General features: G+C 44.1%; 1 protein-coding gene across 1 annotated transcript in view; it reads left to right on the top strand.

Moving 5' to 3' along the window:
- The first annotated feature begins 278 nt into the window (after positions 1–278).
- The window catches only part of RALB (RAS like proto-oncogene B), a 40,413-nt gene continuing 17,258 nt past the window's right edge, over positions 279–23,433 (top strand). The window contains exon 1 of the mRNA XM_075530238.1: positions 279–440. The gene's annotated coding sequence lies outside the window, so the exon portion shown is untranslated. The remainder of the gene's footprint in view (positions 441–23,433) is intronic.

The raw sequence follows: 23,433 nt of genomic DNA, 5'->3' as shown, positions 1-23,433 counted from the left end.
CGAGAACCGTCGGCCCAGGGGCCAGCAGCTTCTCCGGTGCAGCGCGGTCACGTACAACGCGGGCTCCCGGGGAATGGAGGACGTCGAGGTGGGCGGGGCCCCCCTGCGGGCCGCCTTCTCCCGCTGACGCGGCTTCTCATTGGCCTACCTTCCTACGCGGCGGGCGAGCTCGGCTTCGGATTGATTGCTGCCCTCAAGGTGGGCGTGGCTACGGGAAGAAGGCGGAACGGAAGGATGCGCGCGCTCCCGCGGGGGGGGTTGCCTAGGCGACGCCGGGCGCGCGCTCCGGGGGGTGTGGAGGCGAGCCGGGCCTGCTCCATGACGAATCGGAGGGGGACGGCTGGGGTCCGGCCCCGAGACGCGGAGAAAGAGTGGGCCGAGCGGGTCTAAGCGCAGCGCGCCGGGTGCGGACGGCCGAGGCGGCGCGGGGCGCGGCCCAGGTAGGGTTGCCCGCGCCCTTACGGGGGACCCCGGGGGGTGGGGCGCGCGCTGCGGAAGTGGGTGCGCCGCCCTGCGCCGGTGGCTCCGGGCGGCCGCACTTGCTGGGCGCTTGGTGGCCGGCTTGCGCCCTGTGCTCGAGCGGGAGGGCGACGCCTGGGCCCGCGGGCCCGCACTTGCTCGCGAGGCCCCTGGGGAGGCGGCCCAGCCTCTCCTTTCTGCCGCTCCTGCCCCACAAATGGCCTCTGCTTCCACTTCCTGCCCGTGGGGGCCTCCAGCGCGTGGACGGTCCACTTCCTCCCTCCATTAGTAGCCGCCGTGGGCAGAGTAAGGGCTGGAAAGTATTGCAGAAACTTAGTACCTTCGGAGCTTGTGCTGAGAAGAGGTCACGTCCCAGAAGCTGCTTGCCCTGTATCGTAAATGAGTGCAAAGTTGTTCTCCCCGCCCCCTCTCCCCGTCCCCCTTTCCCCTGCCGCCCCTTAGTTCCTCTTTGATAAGGGCTGGTACGAATGCAGTCTGCTTTCTGTAGGAAGCACCGCGGACTTGGCCTGTTTCTGGACCAGGTGTTAGCACGCCTTGCCCTCCCTTAGCCACTCGTGAAGGTTGTCTGTTGCAGGGATTACTAATCTAAGCAGTACTCGCCGTGCTCATTCGTAGATGCATGGGGGAGGAGGGGGCTGCAAGATGTCCATGGAAAAAATGGACTCAGAGATGTTGGATTCCACCCCCCCTGCCCATAATTCTTGAAGTTCCTCATATTAGAAACACAGAATTTCCTACCAGGTGTCTTTTGAGAAGTTTCTGTGGGTTGTGGACTAATTTGGGATTGCCAGTGAAATAGATCTGGTTGTCTGCTCATTTGCTTTATCTGCCTCTACCCCACCCCTGTGTCGAACAACCAGCCTTCTGCTTTGCCCTGGTTTCGTAACCTCATTCCTTTTGTTGAAGGAGTGGGGATAGATAGTGGACACAAGTTATCAAAGGGCAGAGAGTCTCTTTTACCAGTGTAAATGATGGCCCTGTAAGACGAGCCCTGTGAGAGATGCTTAGATGTCCCAACTTCAAACAGGCTTAATGCAGTGACCGTGAAAGTTAGCATTGTCCACAACAGGGAAGTTGCATATGAAGACCTTGGTGTGATGCTGGTTTTTGAAACTTTACTAGTGGTACGATCCACCACTTATTTGTTTCACTTAAGGGACCAGAACTTACTATGCCCCCCCACCCCCCTTTTAAAGATAATGGTCATACCCATCTTACTATATACCCACCTCCTTTAGTTCCTCAGCTGTTCTGTTACTTAGGACTAGGAAATGGGTGTCTGTGTGTGCATCAAGAGCCCCGGGTGCACTGCAGGGTGAGTTGTGGACTGTAAAACCTGAGAAAGGAGTTCTTAGGAGAGTCAACTTGACGGCAGGGATACAAGTAGTCAATGTGTGCACCCCCACTTCCCTGTCAGTTTGTTGTTATAGCAAGTTGCTATGCCACTGGTATCTCACGTGTCAACATGGTGGATGGGTTTCAGTTACGCTTCCAGACTAAGACAGACTATGAAGGAGAACCTGGTGATCTTCTGAAAAAATGGGCAAGTGAAAACCTTACGACTAGTGTAGCATTGTCTGCTATAGGGTGGGAAGGTGAGCCCCTCAGAGGGAAGGCGCCCAAAATAGGAGTCGGGAAGACATACATGGGGAGGTACCCCCCAAAAACCCAGGTGTGATGTGAGGGGGGTAGTGTGTTTGGAGTTCATTCCACCAGGTCAGACTGTTAATCAAGCTTTCTACTTAGAGGCTCTGAAAATGTGTCACAGTGTGCAACAAAAAAGGCCTGATTTGTGGTTTTGCCACCACGACAGTGCATCTGCTCACGCAGCCATCTCAGTGCACTAGTTGTGGGCAAAAACCAGCATGTCTCTCTTGCTCTTCTTTTTGTTTCTACTAATGAAGAGGGACACGTAACTTCTTTTTGTTTCCAATGATGAAGAGGGACATGAAAGGTCAGCGATTTGTCGACATAGAAGAGGTGAAGAAAAAAATGAGGGAGGAGGTACTGTCAGCCACCCAAACTGATGAGTTTGAAAAATGTTTCCGAGACCGGAATTGCAGATTCGACAAATGTGTTAAGTGTAATGGAGAGTACTTTGAAGGTAATTAGGTTGTTTTGTAAAAACATTTAAATACATAGCTTTGGGGGGAAATAAAATTCTGGGTATTGTGGGGTTATGCAAAGCTTTTGAGACCTTCATGTGCTCCTATGACACAACTCAAGTTCCAGCTTTGAGTTGACCTGTTAAAGGATTCTAAGATGACATTTTGTTTTACTTGGTGCCAGTCAGTGCTCTCGGAAGCAGCAATCAAGAAATCAAAGGATGCACTGCATCGAGCAACTGCCGCACAGACCCTTCTAAAAAGCAAAGACAGCGCCTTGAGAACGAAGGCGCGCCTGATTCAAGCTGTGGGGTTTTCAGTTGCTTCTTACGCATGTGAAAGCTAGACATCGAATAAGGAAGACAAAGGAAGGATGACTATTTGAATTATGATACAGTGAAGAATATTGAGTATAACATGGGCTGCCAGAAGAACTGACCAATCCGTCTCAGAAGAAATAGAACCAGATACTCCTTAGAAGGGAAGATGGTGAGACTTTGTGTCTCTTACTTTGTACATACTACCAGAAGAGATTACATCCTGGAGAAGGTAAGTAACAGGTCCATGAATAAGAGCAAGAGATGTGTCGACACAGTGACAGCGGCAAAGAGCATAAGCGTGGCGATTGTAGGATGGCACAAGACCAGGCAGTATTTCATCCCATGCGGCAGAGCCAACTTCACAGCACCTAACAACACGATTTAAACCAGCAACAGCAAAAACCAAACGCACTGCCATCAAGTCAGTGCTGACTCATCGTGACCCCTGTGGGTTTCCAGGGTTATAACCTTACAGGATTAGAAAGCCCAGTCTTCCTCCCGAGGAGCTGCTGGTAGTTTCAAACTGCCGACCATGTGGCTCACAGCCCAATGTGTAACCACTATGCCACCAGGACCCCTCAACTATAGTGACAGCAGTGAGCAAATTGAGTGACGCAGGAAGCATTAGAGGAAGGAGGACGGAATACACGAGATTCACTGTATTAGAGTTGGACAATTCAGCCATTTCAGGAGGTGGCCTATAATCAGGGACTGATGATGTCGAAGGAAGAATTCCAAGCTGTGGTGATGGCATTGGTGACAAATAAGGCTCCGGGAATTGCAGTACCAGTTGAGACTTCTCAAGAAATGGGTGTGCAACACTTGAGCTCACTTGTCTGTGCTATGACATTAGAGAGGCCGCTAGTTGGCCTACCGACTGGCAGGAAATCCGTAATCTTGTCTATTTCAAAGAACGGGGATCCAGCAGAAATCACTAGACGATGTAGTTAATGTGACACATAAATAAAGATTCTCCTGAGGATAACTGAAAAACAATGGCAACCGTGTATCAACAGGGAACGCCCAGAAATTCAAGCCCGATTCAGAAAAGGACACAGAATGAAAGTTTCATTGCTGATGTCAAAGAATAACTGAAAGCTGTTTACTTATATTTATTAACTGTTTATAGACATTTGGTTGTGTGCAAAGGTATTTGGTTGTGTGCATCATAAAAAAAATATGGATACTGTTGTGATGATGGGGAGCTCCAAAGCACTTAATTGTGCTCATGCGGCATTTGTTTAAACAGAACAAGGGTTAAATCAAGAAGGGTGTGTGTTAGTATGGTATCCTTTCGCCATACATGTTCAATCTGTATGCAGAGCAAATAATCCAAGAAGCTGAACTATATGAAGAATTCAGCATGAGGATTAGAGGAAAATTCATTAGCAACCAACAACATGTCAATATGCTGACAACCTTCACTGTGGATCATCTCTTGACATAAAACCACAAACCAAACTCAGTGCCATTGAGTCATAGTGACTGTAGGACAGGGTAGAACTGCCCCTGTGGATTTTTAAAACAGAAATCCGAATACTTGGGGCAATGGACAACATCATGATAAATGGTGACAAGATTGAAGCTGTCATATTCCCCTGACTGTTCCCTATCATAATTATAGATGAGTGTCCTTTGGAGTTGTATTATTTGAAATCCTAATACAGAAAAATTGTCTGTAAATCAGTCAAAGAAATCAAACTCACTGCTGTCTAATCGATCTGACTCATACTTACCCTGTAGGACAGGGTAGAATTGCCAAGAGTCCAAGCCTATAAGTCTATGGGAGTTGAAAGTCCTGTCTTTCTCCCAAGGAGAGGCTGGTGGTTTTGAACTGCTGACCTTATAGTTAGCAGCCCAACACCTAACCACTAACCTAGGAGGGCTCCTACCTTTGGCATAGCAAATATTAGAAGAGTCCGAGATAGTGCATGAGTTGAAGGAAATAGAGTAGTTTGGTACTAGGTGGCCGGGTTCCTCTAAAGTTGGCTATGTGGATGCATCTTCCAGTCTTATGTAAAAATTTATAACAAAGTAAGCGGTGTGAAAAAATAGATATATCTCACACAGTTTCCGAAGTCCTGGAATGTGGGAGCAGTTTGACTTCGTCCCTCTGGCTTAAGCTCTCCTGTGGTTGCTGTCATCTGAAAACTTAACTGGGACTGGAGGGTCTGTTTTTAAGACAGCTCACTCAGCATTGGCTGTTTTTCAGTTCTTTTTATGTGGTCCTCTCCATATTGCTGTTTACAATATGGCAGCTAACATTCTTATAACAACCCATCTGAGAGTCAGGATGAGCAAGACGGAGCTGCTGAGTCTTGAGAGTGACACACTGCCAGTGCTACGACACAGAACACATCCGCTACAGTGCGGGAGATGACTGCATGTGGGGGACAGTGGGACACCATCGACTTTCTTGTAGACCACCCACTGCCATATCTCTTTTTAGGTTTAGATCAGGCATTGTTGGGAATTTCCCCCCACCCCCCAGATGCTTGCTAAAATATGTAATACTGTAGAGATTAAAAATACAGCTGACGTTTTCACCCTTCTAGTAACATTTTGCAAATAATTTTTAATCGTTTCACTGGGAGCTCTTAGAGACATCATAACAATCTTAGTTCAGCCATCTAGAAACTTTTTAAAGAAGCATTTAATATTTGAAGCATTATGTTCTTTCTTCTGGTTCTTCATTGCTAGATGCTAGTGCTAACTAGCCAAATATGCAGCTTTGAAAATGAAATCTTGCTGGTTCCAAAATATTTCATTGGGTGCCAACTTTAAAACTAGTCATTATTCACCTGTGTATTCTTAAAAAGAAAACGTTGGGTAAAATGTAAGAGACCCTATCCTTGGGCCCAAATCTTCAGTTCTCTTTTTGAAGCTCTTATCTATTTTAATTATCTATCTGGATGGAAGAAGAGCTTTATTCTGTTAGACTCTAGGAACTCTTTCTGAGGCGTCTGCAGATGCAAAGATGTTTCCGATTAAGTGGTCTGAATCCTGAGCCCGAGTCTGGCCTTGCCACTTGACCTTGGGTGAGTTATATAACTCCCCTGAGCCTTACTTTCTATAAATATAAAAGGAAAGGTTTTTTCTTTATTAAATCTCAAAGTTTCCTTTTATCTCTAAATGTCTGTGGCGCTAATACCTTTTGTACAGCAAATATCCGGTGGATCAAGTGTATCTATACCAACAGCTTTAATTTACAGCCTCAGACGATGATTTCCTCTGAGAAACATTGTTTGTTTGTTGGTCACAATCCCCAGGAAAATTTCTCGAGTCACCATTAGGCAGAGATGAAGAGTCAACATTTTGACAAAAGAAACTGACATATTTTTTGCTTTCTGCTTTGGCTCTTTTCCCACCAATGCGCTCATTTATGAGCGAGTGTCTTTCCTTTTGTATTTCCACCCCTGTGAGTGCCCTGCACCTCCCCCTTTCCTCCACCCAACAAAAACAGGAAAGGATCTGTATGATTTATTACCAGTCGTCGTATTGTTACTGTTACCGCTTGCTGTTGAGTTGATTGTGACTCACCGAAGTCCCAGAGTTGCACAGGAGAACTCCATTCCACCCTTTAAGACTTTGACCTTCAGAAGCACATCACCTTGGGTGGCTTTGAAACTCCGAACATTTGGGTAGAAGGCCACTTCTTAATTATTTGTTCCACCTAGACTCCTGATGCTGTTCTTAGGAATATATTTCAGTCAATGTGGTGCTATCACAAATTACGTGCCCATTCACCAAGTCCTGTCATATTTTTACCTACTTACAAGTTCTGAAAGGAGCCTGGTGGTACGTGCTGTTTTGTTGACTCCTAACCTAAAAGTTGGTGGTTCAGGCCCACCCAGCAACTCTGTAGAAGGAAGGCCCATTGAACTGCTTCCATAAACATTAGGTTAGAGCCACTGTTGAGAAAACCCTGTGGAGTGGTTCCGCTCTGTACCATGCAGGGTCCTTAAGAGGCCTCTGCTGACTTGACAGCAGCTACTAACCATAGCTCCGAAATCTATCCACTGTCCCCTTATCCACTACCATCCCCTAGACCAGAGGTTCTCAACCTGTGGGTTGCGACCCCTCTGGGGAGCCAATGACCCTTTCACAGGGTCCCCTGTTTTCACAGGGGAAAACACATATTCCCGATGGTCTTAGGAACTGAGACACTGCTCCTCTATCCATCTCCAGGCGGGTCCCCCCACATGCAGATACGCCCACATACAAGTACCTAGTGTGATGACATCATCGTGCCAACCCCATCACATACACCCTGTACAAATACAGGTGTATTTGACATGGTTGGCGCCATATGTACGTATGCGGAGCAGTCACACGTGTAGAGAGCAGCTGCTGTGTTGAAAGCAGCTACTCTGTTAAAGGCAGCTACTCTGTTGAAAGCAGCAGTATTGGAGGTAAAATGACACTTCATGAATTATAATTACTGGATAAATGTAAACTCATACTGTAAAATCATCAACTACTGCAAAAAAAATCTGTACCATGGGAACTTAATCTGGATGCTGATCAGTCTTTTTATATTCAGCCATGGTTCTGTTCAATTTGTAACAATGAAAATACATCCTGCATATCAGATACTTACATTAAGATTCATAACAGCAGCAAAATTACAGTTATGAAGTAGCAATGAAAATAATTTTATGGTTGGGGGTTGCCACAACAGGAGGAACTGTCTTAATGGGTGGTGGCACGAAGAAGGTTGAGAACCACTGAGACCCAGGCCTGGCCTTCCTAGCTAGAAAGATCTTTTCAACATGCAAGTCTAGTTATGGTCATCAGTTTGCTTAAAACAGTTCTGTGACTTTCCAGTACTCTCTGAGAAAGTCTAAGATCACTAAATATTGTCCTAATGTTTCTTTCTTTTTAAAAATTAATATTATTTTATTTTGTTTTTAGCCATGGTCTTGGGTTCCCATTCAGCTTAGGTTCCCTTTTTAACAATTTCTACCTAAATTGTTCTGTGACACGGGTTCTTCACAGTGCTTCAAAATTCTCATTATTTACCTTTTGATTGTTCCACTCCTACTGGGTCTTGATGATCCGACCTAAATTAGCTCTCTCTTCCTATCTCGCTAGGCTCTGTCTGTTTCTCCCTGCTGCAGATATCCTCAAAGGTCTTTCTTCTGTTTCTTGACTGTGCCTTGTTCCCCTGTGCCTGGGGGCTTCAAAAATGTAATCCAGGAAGAAGGGAGGGCATATGCAAAGTATCCCAGGTAGGAAAGAACTTGGCCTCTTTAGGGACCTGTGGGGGAAACCAGAATATACAGCTCTGTATTTGTGTCCCTACTAAGCCAATGAACAGGGACAAGCTTCGAGTCTCTTCACAAGTGATCTAAGAAGGGGGCCGGTAAAGCCCCTAAAATGCCACCTGAACAGCTCACCTCAAGCTGACTAGTGTTATAGTAAAAAGGAGGGGGGGGTGAAAAGGAAGAGGAGTTGAAGTCATCTCTTGTATAGCGAGGAGGTTGAGCTGCCCCCTCCAAGCACTTGAAGGACTTAATGTTTGTTTGTTTTTCCTGCTGCTGATAGCCCCTGGAGTTCAGATGTTATCATTAGGGTCCAGATGATCCATTGGCATTGCTCTGCACCTGAGAGAACAACTTCAAGACTTTTTATAAGTCAACTGAAATAACATGGTTAATTGACTTTCTTCCATTCTCCCTCATTGATTTTTTTTTTAAAGCCAAGTGACAGCAATTAGTAGAGCCATTCTCTTTTTCAGGAGACGGAAGAGCTGCTGGGGAAAGGTCTGTCTAGAGGTCTGTAGGCCATGGTGACTAGAAGACTGATGTTGTCTGTGGGGGCTTTAAGCACACTTTCACTGATAGTTTAAGAAACTCTTTACTGGGCACTGTACACTGGAGAGGGGCTGCTGTGGCCGTGAGAAGGTTACTTAGGAAGTTGTAGCTGCTTCCAGTGGATAAGGGCAGGAAGTAGGGCTTTGCTGGAGGAAACAGAAGTGGCTGGATGGATTCTTGAGTGAAATGGATTCTTGAGATGGAATCAGAATTAGTTCATAAATTGTGTTAGGAAAAGGTAAGGGGAGCCAAAAATGATTCTTAGGTTTCTGGCTCTAGTAATTAATTATATATTCCTTAATAACTAGTAGATTAAGGATATAGATATGGAATGATGGAGAAGGAACAGATTTTTGCGGGGAAGAACCCAGAGTTCTATGTTGGGAATGCAAAGTTTGAGATTCCTGCAAAACATCCAAATGGGACATTTGGAAGTGATGTGACTTGGGCTGCATTTTAAAAGTGTGTTCTAGGAGGGAAAAGACCCCAAATTGAGGGTGAGCATGATAGTGGAGTAGGAGGAAGGTAAAAGGAAATGGAGGAAAGACGTAAGCAAAAGCTATTTATAGAGGTGTAGCTATAGGTATGTATATATGTAAATACATTACCCTATAATGAAAGGGACAAAGTCCAATGGGATAGAGGAAAGGGATAGAGGCCATATTTATATGTTAAGAATTAAGATAGCAGATGGACTTTGGGCCTCTACTCAAGGCCTCCCTAACACAAGAACACTTTGTTCTAATAGCCTGGCATTCTGTGGTGCTCACCTTCCTGACACGATTGCTGAAGACAAAATGGGTGCATAAGCAAATGTGAAGAAAGCAGATGGTGCCTGGCTATAAAAAAAAATCAGCGACGCAGAATCCTGGCACCCTCCCCAACTAGACTTGCTAAAGCTGAGTGTGCATTTGAACCAGCTCCTCCAGGGGTTTGTGCCTATATTCAAGCTTGAGAAGCACTGGTGTAGAGGTACAGTGGAAATATGCTACTTACAGGAGGGACAGGGAGGGTCAAAATGGGAATGTGCCGTCTGTGTGTTTCTATTTGTCATTTAAATAGTGCCGTGGATTGAATTATGTCTCTCCCACCCCCAAACATGTCAGCTTGGTTGGCCATGATTCCCAATAGTTTAGTCCTTATATGAAGACCACCACCACTACCACTGCCAAATAATTGATGTGGTAAGACAGTCAACTGTAAGAGGAGGGCAAGGTAGCATGCAGCACCCTTAATTCAGTCACAGCCTTCCTCATGTTTGAGGGAAGCTTCCCCGGGCATGGCTTTCAACACCCCTTGCTGTAAGCTATAGAAGGAGAGAGAAGTGAACAGAGACCCAAGGAACTTGCTGCCACCAAGAGAGAAGGTCCAGGAGTGGAGTGGAGTGGAGTGTGGAGAGTGGAGAGTGGAGTGGAGTGGAGTGCTGCTTTTGTGTGTGGGGTCTTTGCACTGTGAAGTGAACAGATCTGGGGAGAGTGGGCTTCAAGACACACGGAGATCTCCAGGGAATGCCAGTTACACCTATAGGTAGCGCAAGGAAGCAAGGATTTGCCCTAGAGCTGCTAGAGAGAAAGCTTTTCTCTCCAAGTGGGACTTCTGATCTCCGAGAGCTGGGCAGCGTTTTATAGGGTTGACTCAATGCTGCGTAACAACAAGCTTCCTAAACTGTGAGAGAATACATTTCTGTTGGTTAAGTGCCTCCCTTTGTGGTATATATATAATCTTTTGGTCTTTGTCCTCTCAAGCTACCCTTTGGAAATTTCTGTTCAGCTCTCTTACTTCATCATATTTTTGCATTTGCTTTAGCTACTCTGTGTTCAAGACAAACTTCAGAGTCTCTTCTGATATCCATTTTAGCCTTTTCTTTTATTCTCTTTTTAATGGCATCTTGCTTTCTTTCTATATGGTGATCTTTTTTTTTTTTTTTACATTTTATTAGGGACTCATACAACTCTTACCACAATCCATACATATACATACATCAATTGTATAAAGCACATCCGTACATTCCCTGCCCCAATCATTCTCAAGGCATTTGCTCTCCACTTAAGCCCCTTGCATCAGGTCCTCTTTTTCCCCCCCCCCCTCCCTCCCCATTCCCCCCTCCCTCACATGCCCTTGGTAATTTATACATCGTTATTTTGTCATATCTTGTCCTATCCGGAGTCTCCCTTCCCCCCTTCTCTGCTGTCCCTCTCCCAGGGAAGAGGTCACATGTGGATCCTTGTAATCAGTTCCCCCTTTCCAACCCACTCACCCTCCACTCTCCCAGCATCGTCCCTCACGCCCTTGGTCCTGAAGGTATCATCCACCCTGGATTCCCTGTACCTCCAGCCCTCATATGCACCAGTGTACTGCCTCTGCCCTATCCAGCCCTGCAAGGTAGAATTCAGATCATGGTAGTTGTGGGGAGGAAGCATCCAGGATCAGGGGGAAAGCTGTGCTCTTCATCGATACTACCTCGCACCCTGACTGACCCGTCTCCTCTCCTAAACGCCTCTATGAGGGGATCTCCACTGGCCGACACTTGGGCCTTGGGTCTCCACTCTGCACTTCCCCCTTCATTTAATATGGTATATATATACATATATACACATACATATATACATATACACATATATACACATACATATACACACATATACACATACATATACACATCTGTATGGTGATCTTGATGTGAGAGTTTCGATGAGAAATCTTTAGTCCTCATTTAGGTTCTTCTGGCTTCTTTCTGTTTCCTAATCTTAAAAAAATCTTAAAACGGCACCAATTTTTATTCAGTAAATATTTAAAAGACTGCATTGTACAGTCAAATTCTCAGGAGAGAAACTTAATGGCTGGTGCCATTACTTATAAAAATATCTTAAACTTGGTGGCACTTATATTGAGATAATGTGTGTGTATACATCTATAACACATAATTTTTATCTTTTCCATTTTTCCAACAACTTTTTGGAGACTCCCTTCTACAGTTTCGACATTGTATTTAACATTCAGGAGCTCTGGTGATGATACAGGAAGCAGGCAGGTAAAGTCTTCCTCCTTCAGTGCGGGACAGCTCTCTCAACTACTCTTGGCCATGCAGGCCTCCTCTGAGCCCCTGAGAATAGGTATCTCTTGGTTCACCTCAAGACAGACTCTTCTTAGTCCTCTGAGCCAATTGCCACTGGCTCTGCCACTGGCCTCCTTCTGGACTTGTTGCTGCCTTAAATGTTAACAGCTGTTTTCTCACCTACTGCACTTTTAGGAGAGAGGTTTCTTCCCCCTCTCTTTTATTGTCCCTCCTTTCTTCCTTCTTTTTCTCTGAAAAACCATTGTGCAGTTGGCTGCACATCCTTTCAACTCCTTGTCTATGTCAAAGAGTAACCACAAACTGAGCAGTCCTGTCTCAGTGGAGCACAGCTTTCTCATTTTCTTAGCAGACTGTAGTCTATGGGCCGCTCCTTGTAAGGTGTATACCAAACCAGGACCAGAAAAAAACACATCAAACTAAAAATGGTTTAGAGTTACTTAGGAAATGTCAGTTAACCTGGACTAAAGTAATCAACCTTCTGAGCGAGAAAATGGGAGCATAGGTAACTTTTCAGGGTTTAGGAAGAAAATCTTTTATGTTGTCTTTTTCTAAGACCAAGGCAAAAGGCCTTATAAAGGAATGCATTTCACTGTAAGTTGTTGGTGTCTCATACTTACAGTTCTAAAAATGTTAGTGAAGTCAGTCGGGGGGGGGGTGTTATAGTATTTTTGTTTAAAAAAGAATGTTGATGCTAAAGTGATGTACACTTTAGCGATGAAGTATACTGATGTCTGTAGATTGATTACATGGAAGTACATCAAAAGATAGGGTAGATTGGTAGTAAGTAGATGATTGATGAGTGGCATTTGGGATCATGAAAACTGAATTAAATGTATAATGCAAAGTCCAGCTGGTGGGCATATAGGTTTTTTTCACCTTTCTGAATATTTGAAACTTTTCATCATAAAAAATAGGGGAGGTGTGTGTGGCTGTTACTTTACTGGTTTCTGTTAATTGTTTTTAAACCGTTTTCTTGGCATATAATTAATATCATGTAATTCAGTAGTTCAGTAATATTAAAAAGAGTTGTACAGGCATCTCCACAATCAATTTTAGAACATTTTCTTTCTTATATTCAGTGTACTCCGTTCCCCATTTCTCCTCAAGCTCCTCTACCAAATGCCTCATGAAACTCTCAATGTAGTCACTGTCGATAGTATTGCCTCTCCTGGATTTCATATACAGAAAATAATATCAAAATAATATATACAAAATCCCCCAAACAAACCACTGCATGACAGCAAGGCTATCCACCTCCCTGGTCTGTGGTCAGAGAGGAGTCACCTGAGGCTTAATCACTGTGTGGACCCAGTAATTGGATTTTGGGTTTCCACTGTCATCTATAGCCTCCTACAAATTGGATGTTCACAATTTAACCTGTGATACCATTCCCTCCTTCAAATTTGGATTTTATTTTTGTAATCCTTGGATCACACAGGCTGGTGTGCTTCTTCCGTGTGGGCTTAGTTGATGCCTCACTTACATGGGTGCTTGTTTAAAGACCAACCTTGAAGATCCTAGACCTTCTTGATCGCCAGGCACCATGTGGTGTCTTTGCCACACTTTGCTGGAGCACCCATATCTTCAGTATTCTCTTCATGGGGGTGAGCATCAGGCAGGACCATGTCATAAGAAATGATAGTTCTTAGATTGGGGCTAGGATTAAATGTAAGCCCCAAATCATTTACTGGTTTATTTTCTTTCTACTATTTCTCCTTTTGAAGGGGATATAGGTGACTTAGTGATTCAGTGGTAGAATTCATGCTTTGCATGTGAGAGTCGTGGGTTTGATTCACAGACAGTGCACAGACAACACCCATCTATCAGTGGAGGCTTGCTTCCAACACGTTTTAGCAGGTCTTTCAGACTAGTGTAGGAAGAGAGAGCTGGTGATCTACTTTTCATAATCAGCCAATGAAAAATCACAGTGGTCAAGTTGATATGCAGCTGGTGTAGGGCCAGGCATTGTTTCCTTCTATTGTACCTGAGCTCACCAAGTTTGTGGACCATCTTGTTAGCAGTCAGCCACAAAAACATTGAATGTTCCTCTCTTTATCACATCAACTCCTCAAACTTCATTTTCCAAGTCATTCCCTCTGGGAGCTTTCCCATGATCTTCTAGTCTGCTTTCGATGGCTCTGGGTTCTCCCAGCAGCTCCTGGATTCTTACGCCATGGAGTTTAGGACCTGTGTGATAGAGGGGGTTTTGTTTGGCTGGATCCACAATCAGTGACCATGGAAACAGCAGGCAAAATCCATGAGGTTGGACTTGCGTTGGGCAGATCTAGTGCAAAAGATTATTGTAACATGTTACAGAGTAAAGCTATCACTCTATGACACCTTACATTGGGTAAATCTGCTGAAGAAATCCTTTTTGAAGTGTTGAAAAGCAAAGATGTTAGGGACTAAAGTGTCTGATCCAATCTGTGGTATTTTCATTTGCCGCATGTGCTTGTGAAAACTGGAGAATGAATAAGGAAGACCAAAGAAGAGTTGATGCTTTTGAATTATGGTGTTGGCAAATAATAATAAAGATACCATGAACTGTCAGAAGAACAAACTACGGTAATCTGCCTTGGAAGAATTGCAGCCAGGATGCTCCTTAGAAGTAAGGATGATGAGACTTCATCTCATGGACTTTAGACAGGTCATCAGGAGAGACAAGCCCCTATCTTGGGTAAAGCACTCAAAAACTTAAACTCAATGCCATTGAATTGATGCTGACTCAGAGAGACTCCATAAGACAGGGTAGAACTGCCCCATGACTCTCTGAGATTGTAAGTAACTGTTTGGGGGAAGAAAGCCAGGTCTTTCTCTTTCAGAGTGGCTGTTGGTTTTGAACTGCAGAGCTTGTGATCTCAGTCCAACTCATAGCCATTATGCTACTGGGGATCCTCTTGGTAAAGTACAAGATCAGCAGAAAAACCCCTGAAGACCCTTAGAGACATTGATTAATATAGTGACTGTAACAATTCGTTCAAACATAGCAACAATTGTGAGGTTGGCACAGCATTGGGCAGCATTTTGTTATGTTGTATGAGTTGGAACTGTTTTAATGGCACCTAACAATAACACCACCAACAACAATAATCCTTTATTTTATTATACTGTCTGTACCTGTGGACCTTGAGTTTCTTTGGTGGGCAAAGACTGTGTTTCTAGAATACTTGTACAATAACAGCAATAATCAGTGAATTCAATGATTAAATGAATGGGATGTTATTATCTCAGTTAACAGATGTCAGGAACTAGGCAAGGGAACCCAGTTGGCACAGTGGTTAAGTGCCTGGCTATCTTTTCATATTCCTAAACTTGCCAACCTTTTAGTTTAGCAGCTCAGCTTGTGGCCCACCATGTCACTGGAGCACCTTATAGCTTAGTCCTAGCCCAGCTGTGTGTAATTATGGTATTAATTGCTTAGTTTACAAAGTTAGAGAAGGGAATGTGGAAAAGATGCCTAGCAGGTATGATGATGGATGTCCAGTTGCCACTCAAGGTAGCTCAGGATCATTCATATATCTATTGAATGAAGTATGCTGAGTCTTAAATCATCAAAGCAAGGTTTAATTATGTGTGTTAGTCTGGTTACATTACAGAAACAAATCCACAGAAACTCATGTATAACAGAGAGTTTTATATAAAGATGAAGTTGGCATCAAGAAAATATCCCAACCCAGTGCTTCCCAAGCCCACAAGTCCAACATTAGCCCATATGTCCAACACCAAGCTACAAAGTCTTCCTCCATCTCAAAAACAGACACAATGATACCAACTGCAGGAGGAAAGCCAAATCAGTGAATGTGTAAGCATCTCGGCACTGGCAGGGGTCTCTACATGGGTGCTCCAGTACCCAGGACTGCATTGGGGTAGGTCCATGTGACTTTTCCTCAGGGATGTTTTGCAGGAAGTGAGCCTTGCCAGCTAAACCAGGGAACTGGCTAAGGCAGCTGCACCCAGGTCTGACCATCAGAAAACAAGATACCCGAGAACTAGAAAGGCGAGGCTCACCAAGCCATTTATCCCTCCGCCCTTCAGTTAACCCCACCTGTGTTTATCAGCCCGGTTGGCACAAAAAACCAACTACCTTGCACGCGCTGAAGAAGGCAATGCGGCCCAGTGGTGCGCCACCCTCACAACTGTTGCTCCGCTTGAGCACGTTGTTGCAGCCACAGTCCGTCCATCTTCTTGAACACTTTCCTTGTTTTCACTGCCCCTCCACCAGACACGATGTCCTTCTCAGGGACTGGTCTCTCCTGCATGTCCAACGCATGTAAGTCGAAGTCTTGCCATCCTTGCCTCTAAGGAGCATTCTTTAGATGTAGTATTATGTAAATTAGAATACTGGAAGAGAAACACTATTAATGATGAATAGAATACCTCTCGTGATGAGATCATCGATGACTTCCCCCTTTTTTTACAGTTAGCTTTTGTGAATTAAAAAATATATAATTAGCATCATTTATTTGGTTTTATCTTGCTTTATTTTTGTTTTATGTGCTTTCCTATTGGCCAGAGTAGTGCTTTTTTTCCATCACCTAGTCTTTTTTAAAGATCATGTTTCGTACATTTTGATCTTGTCTTTGTTAAGATTAACCAAGGACATTGACACCCGCCTGCTCACTGAAGTCGCAGTGTGTCTGTGTGATGGTTTGGACTTGGGGACTCTTCAGTGGTGGGAGGTGCATGCTTCCTTTCAGATACCCTAGACTAGGTGTTGCTCTCCTCCTGCTCTTTGGCTGCAGTCAGCTGGGATTGCTCTAGATGTGGTTCTTGGCTTTGAGGGAGCGTAGTCATTACAGCTTTTCAGGTGAAACTCCCCTTGGCTTGGGCTCCATCAAGCAGATAGACCTTGTGAGCGCAATGTACAGATAATAAAAATCCTCATAACTGTACCAATGGACAACATCATGATAAGTGGAGAAGAGATAGTTATCTAGGATTTTATCCACAATCAGTGCTCATGGCAACAGTAACCAAGAAAATCAAACGATGTGTATTGCATTGGGCAAATCTGCACAAGATCTCCTGAAAGGTTGAAGAACAAGGATGTCACTTTGAGGACTAAGGCCCAAGCCATGGTATTTTCAGCGTCTTCATAAGCATGTGAGCTGGACAGTGAATTAGAAAGACTGGAGGCGAATTGATGCATTTAAGTTATGGGGTTGGTGAAGAACATTGATTAAACTGCAAACTGCCAGAAGAACAAACACGTGTGTCTTGGAGGAAGTACAGACAGATGCTTCTTAGAAACTAGGATGGCAAGATTTCGTTTTGTGTACTCTGGGCGTGTATTCAGGGGAACCCAGTTCCTGTAAAAGGACATTGTGTTTTGTAATGTAGAGGAACAGCAAAAAAAGAGGAAGGCCCTTGATAAGGTGGACTGATAGAGTGGCTGCCCCAGTGGGTTCAAACATAGCAGTTGTGCTGTTCTTTCTGACAGCCGGCACCATCTGCTTGCTTTACCATACTTTGATATAACACTCATATCTTCGGTGATCTCTTCTTCATGAGGGTGACCATCGTCAGGGGAAGCCAGCCCCTAACACATCATTACGGGTCCGGTAGGCACAATTGTACAGCGATAATAAGTAAAGATCATAGTAAAGTCATAGAGAGCATGCGAGATAAAAGTGAAGTATTGAAATAAATGGGAGTCAGACAAGTTTCATGGTAGCATGCTCACCTCAGCCCCACTTGATGGTCCACGTGGAGGGAGAGAGAGAGTTTTATGGTAGCCCCGCCCCTTTTATATTCTCTGGGGACGTGCAAGCCCCCTAATTACAGGTGAGGACATATGTCACAGGAAGGGGCTGTACTAGAGGCAATACAGTAATGAGAGGAGGGTGGTCTAGGGACATACAGGCAATAGGAAGGGGAGGGATCCTAGGTTCAGGATGGCAGCCTAACTTTGACCTATTCCCTAGATCTCCATAGGAACCATTATCAGTAGGGTGTGAACACTTGGTCTCAGGCCTCAAGAAGGAATAGTTTATTGTCCCCAGTAGCAGGGAGTGAGGCCTGCCCTATTGTCTGGTTGACTAACTGCCCTAGAGGCCTACCCTGTAGTCTGGTGACTAACTACCCTGGGGAGGATGTCTGTAAGGTTTGACCTCTCCCCACAGACCATGTCATTAGAACTACCATATACACTCGAATATAAGCTGACCCGAGTATAAGCCGAGGTACCTAATTATTACCTGGGAAACCAGAAAAACTGATTGACTCGAGCATAAGCCTAGGGTGGAAAATGCAGAAGCTATTGGTGAGTTTCTATAATAAAAAAACATGAAAATAAAATGACTAAAAATTGAGACATCAGTGGGGTCATGTATTTAAAGATTTATTTTAAATAAAAAACAAATAAAAGGACAGCAAGTCATTTGACATTAGTAAGCCCGCACAGTAAGTGGAAAATAGGTTCAACAAAAACAATAAGGTATCAACAATGATACCTTAAGAGTACTATTCCCTGAGCTCAATCAGCAACTAAGCTAAAATGTAAAGAGTTAAAATCCTTCAAAACTGGATTCCTCATCATCATCCGTATCCCAAGCAATGCAGAGCTTCAGCTGGTGTGAGGTCATCATAGACGCTGTCCTCACTGAGATCGCCGTCATCACCATCACTGCTGTCATTTTCATACAAAGCGCAATCTTCACTGCCATCCATAGCATTACTAATACTACATTTCTGGAAGGCACGTCGCACCGTGTCTTCTGGAATGTCTTCCCATGCATCTCGAACCCACCTTGCTATTAACTCTATGTCAGGCTTCATGAGATTTCCTCCTTTTGTTAGTCGGGCTTGACCAGATGACATCCATTCATGCCACATCCTTCGCACACGGTCTTTAAAAGGCTTATTTAAAGATACACATCATAGGACGGCTTTGATTGGTTAGATGTGAGTAAACAAACATTCAAAGCCCTGCAGTGTCAGCGGGGCTTTGAATGAACAGCGGAGAAATGGCAATCACCCGCGAGATAACAGGCGCTTGTCCTGCTGGGGTAACACTGATCCATGTATAAGCCGGACCCCAGCTTTTCAGCACATCTGTGGTTCATATATGTCTCTGGTTCACTTTATTTATTTATTTAAATCATTTGATTAGGGGCTCATACAACTCATCACAATCCAAACATACCTCAATCATGTAAAGCACATTTGTACATTCATTACTCTCATCATTCTCAAAACATTTGCTCTCCACTTAAGCCCCTGACATCAGTGCTTCATTTTTATACCCTCCCTTCCCACTCCCCTTCTGGTTCCCTTTGGAGACAAAATTATTTTATGATAGAAAACATTATAAATTATCCTTCTGTGGAATAAAAGTAATTCTGTTGGTAGTGTCATTGATTTTCTCAATGGTGTAGATTTTTTTATAAGCCTTCAAATTTTTATTTCAATAGCTGGCCGTTTGTAGAACTTACCGATCTAAGTTTTCAGCTGCCCTCATAGCTCATAACAATCGTATAGGATTTAATACACTGTTGAGAACAGGAAATTATTCCGTATAGGCCGGCTACAAACAGCAGAATCTGAATTATTGACTTTTACAGATTAAACTCTGACTGAACATTACTTACACAAACAATGGGGTTAGTAACAGGGCAAAGCTTTAAATAATATTCATTGATAGTGGCAGAGCCACACCTACCACATTAATACATATCCTCATAAAGCAAGGAGAGCATTACCATCTATGGTAGTCTCGCCCAACATTCATTGAGCACCCTCCAGGAAAGCGATTCGAACCTCCTTCCAGTGACCTCTGGTTCTGTCTCCTTGGGGTAGCTATGCTGCTTCTCACATTCAGGAGTTTCACCTTGAAGTGCAAAGTTGTATATTTATTTTCAGAGTAGAGATAGTTTCAAGTTATCTCATAAGCAATCATTGAAAAAGAAATACATATTGTTGTAATTGTAAACATTTCACATAAAACTAAACAGGAAAGAAACGAGCATTGATTAAGCTCCTGTGTGGTAGACACTGTGCTTAGGCTTTTCACACCTGCGATCTCGTTTAAGCCTCTCAAAACCTGCGTGGTAGGTGGCGGAGCTTGCTAATGTTTGTAGATGAAAAAATTGGCTCAGAGAAAGTGGATAACTGGTTTTGTGCCATGTGACTTAAACTGGAAGAGCCAGATTTGCACATGTGAGACGCCACAGCCCATGTCCTTTTTCTGTGCTGTGGTGCATATGTGAAATAGCTTTTCCTGTGCAAATTGGTGAAACTAAACAGTGCCACTTGGCTTAGAATAAGCTCTACGTATATGTTAAATTTTATTATTTGAAATACTTTGTTTTACACAATGTCAGGCCTTCTCCACTCCTTTAAAAACAAAAATTTTTTGACATTATTCATGTACCATGATTTGCATATATTAAAAAAGAGTCCAACAGTGGAAGGGCTTACTTTATCTGACTTTAGCATATATTATACAGCCACGGTTATCAAAACTGCATAGTATTGGTCTAATGACAGATACTCAGACCAATGGAACAGAACTGAAAACCCAGAAATAAAATAATCAGCATACAGACAACTGATCTTTGATAAGGCCCCCAGAATATTAAATGGGAAGCAGATGCCCTCTTTAGCAAGTGATGCTGGAAAAAATGGATATCTATCTGCATAAAAATGAAGCAAGACCCTTATTTCACTCTATGCACAAGAATAGACTCAAGGTGGATCACAGATTTTGAAGTAAAACCCCAAACTATTAGGGCCATCAATGAGGGAATTGGGACAAACCTGGTAGAACCTTGGCTCAGGGAATACACAGGCTATCAGAAAGAGGGAAGGACACAAATACAGAAGAGTCACAAATTGACAAGTGGGATATCCTGAAGACAAATCACTTGTGTACATCGAAAGAATTCACCAAGAGAGTAATAAGAGAGTCCACAGACTGGGAAAACATCTTTAGCAATGACACATCAGACAAAGACCTTATTACTAAAATCTACAATACTCTGCTAGCTTCCAAAGAGGAAAAAACTAACTGCCCACTGAGGAGGTGGGCAAAGGACCTGAACAGAAGTTTCACAGGGTCAGAAATCTGAATGGCCAATAAACATATGAGAAAATGTTCCCGATCTTTAGCTATAAGAGAAATGCAAATTAAAACAACAACAACGAGATATCACCTAACACCCTCAAAGATAGCCCAATACAAAAAATCAGAAAGCAACAGGTGTTGGAGAGGTTGTGGGGAGACAAGAACTCTCATCCACCACTGGTGGACCTGTAGGTATGTACAGCCACTATGGAAATTGATCTGGCGACACCTAAAACACATGGAAATCGAGCTACCATAGGACCACCAGCAATCCCTCTACTGGGCACATACCCAGAGGAGGCAAACAAAAAAAGAAACCCCGGCCAGACATCTGTGCTCCAATGTTCATTGCGGCACAGTTCACAATTGCAAGGAGTTGGAAACAACCCAAATTTCCATCAACTGACGATTGGATTATAAAACTGTGATACATACATACAATGGAGCACCACGCACTGCTGAAAAGCAGTGATGAACGCATGAAGCACATCGCCGCATGGGAAGAACTGGAAGAAATCATGCTAAGTGAAGTAAGCCAAGCGCAAAAGGACAAGTACAACTTGAGTCTGCTGAGGTAAGCTTTAAAAAAACAAAAAACAAAAGCGACATAGGGAAAAAGCTACGGTATACAAACATTCCTAGGACGAGGGCCAGGGAATACGGCAGGGGCCAGACCAAATCCAGGGATATATATGGTAGCCAACTAAAAAGGAGGCGGGGTAAAGGAAAAAAAAAAAGAAATGGCTAGCAGGGGAACAGGGCACTAACCCACACAAGGGGAGGGTATTGTTTATATGTCCACAGGGAAAGAAGGACCAGAGTTAAATCTGGTGCTCCAAGATGTGAATGCAACATGCCGGCATGGAGTAGGGAACCAGTGGAGAGGTTTGAGGGGCCGACCCCAATCCCAACTAAGTGGACACCTGCCCCTCCCCCCAGAAGAATTTATTTCAGAGGACAGCACTGAAGCTGCCGCTCAGGGAGAGGGACATGTCATATCAGAGCACACAGGAACAAATGAAAGGGGAGGAACAGAGAGAGGAGTACATCCTGGCCTGCCAAGCCTTGAGGATGATGTTCCGGCTCAGAGCAGCCAATCCACAGAGAAGACTACTTGGTTGGCCCCCACTATGAGATATGACATCCCTCACTGACCCATAACCCTACAGGGGACAACACTGGTGACAGTGTGGGAATTGCGCCCCAATCTGATCCCACCATACCAACGCAAAACACTAAGGGCATGCAACAGAACAGCAAGGGGAACAGAGCAATGATGTCCCCAGGGAATACCAAAAATAGACTTTGGGGCTAGCGTGTGGCACCCCATCAGACTACACCGGAAAACAGTCCTAAAGGCCAACAAACAGTCCTTGAACTAACTACAGGCTTCTCTTTTTTGTTGTTGCTTTTTTCTTTGTCATTGGCTTTTTGTTGTTACTGTTTTGTTTTCTTTTTTTGCTTTGTTTTGCTCTGTCTTGTTTTTGTGCATGTTATTATCTCTGCACGTCTGTCTAAATAAGAGAGTTGGATGAACAATCTGGAGGAGAAAACAACAGGACCAACAGTTCTGGGGGGACATGAGAGGGTGGAAGTGGTGTTAAGAAACCCAGGGACAAGCTAACAACAAGTGATCCAAATTGGTGGTGAGGAGGATGTAGGAAGCCTGGTAGGGCTTGATCAAGGGCAGTGTAATCAAGAGGAATTACTGAAACCCAAATGAAGGCTGAGCATGATAGTGGGACAAGAGGAAAGTCAAAGGAAATGGAAGAAAAAAGTAGGTGACAAAGGGCATTTATAGAGGTCTAAATAAAGGCATATGTATGTAAATATGTATTAATCGTTTTATTAGGTGCTCATACAACTCATCACAATCCATACATATATCAATTGTGTAAAGCACATCTATACATTCATTGCCCTCATCCTCAAAACATTTGCTTTCTACTTAAGCGCCTGGCATCACGTCCTCAGTTTCCCCTCCCTCCCTGCTCCCCCTCCCTCATGAGCCTCAATAATTTATAAATTATTATTTTGTCATATCTTGCCCTGTCCGACGTCTCCCTTCACCCACTTTCCTGCTGTCCATCCCCCAGGGAGGAGGTCACATGCAGATCCTTGTAATCGGTTCCCCCTTTCCAACTCACTTTCCCTCCACCCTCCCAGTATCGCCACTCACACCACTGGTCCTGAAGGGATCATCCGCCCTGGATTCCCTGTGTTTCCAGTTCCCATCTGTACCAGTGTACATCCTCTGGTCTATCCAGACTTGCAAGGTAGAATTCGGATCATGATAGTGGGGCGAGGTGGGGGGTGGGGGGAGAGGAAGCATTTAGGAACTAGAGGAAAGTTGTACTTTTCATTGTTGCTACATCACACCTTGACTATATATGATAATGGGGAAATAGAATTATGTGCATATATTTATAGGTTTAGTATTAAGGTAGCAGATGGACATTGGGCCTCCACTCAAGTACTCCCTCAATGCAAGAATACTTGGTTCCATTAAACGGGCATTCCATGATGCCCACCTTCCCAACACGATTGCTGAAGACAAACCGAGTGCATAAGC

Source organism: Tenrec ecaudatus, chromosome 13 (assembly GCF_050624435.1).
Source record: "Tenrec ecaudatus isolate mTenEca1 chromosome 13, mTenEca1.hap1, whole genome shotgun sequence".
Lineage (NCBI taxonomy): Eukaryota > Metazoa > Chordata > Mammalia > Afrosoricida > Tenrecidae > Tenrec > Tenrec ecaudatus.
Note: the sequence above shows the minus strand (reverse complement) of the source record. Positions and strands in the feature narration are given on the sequence as shown.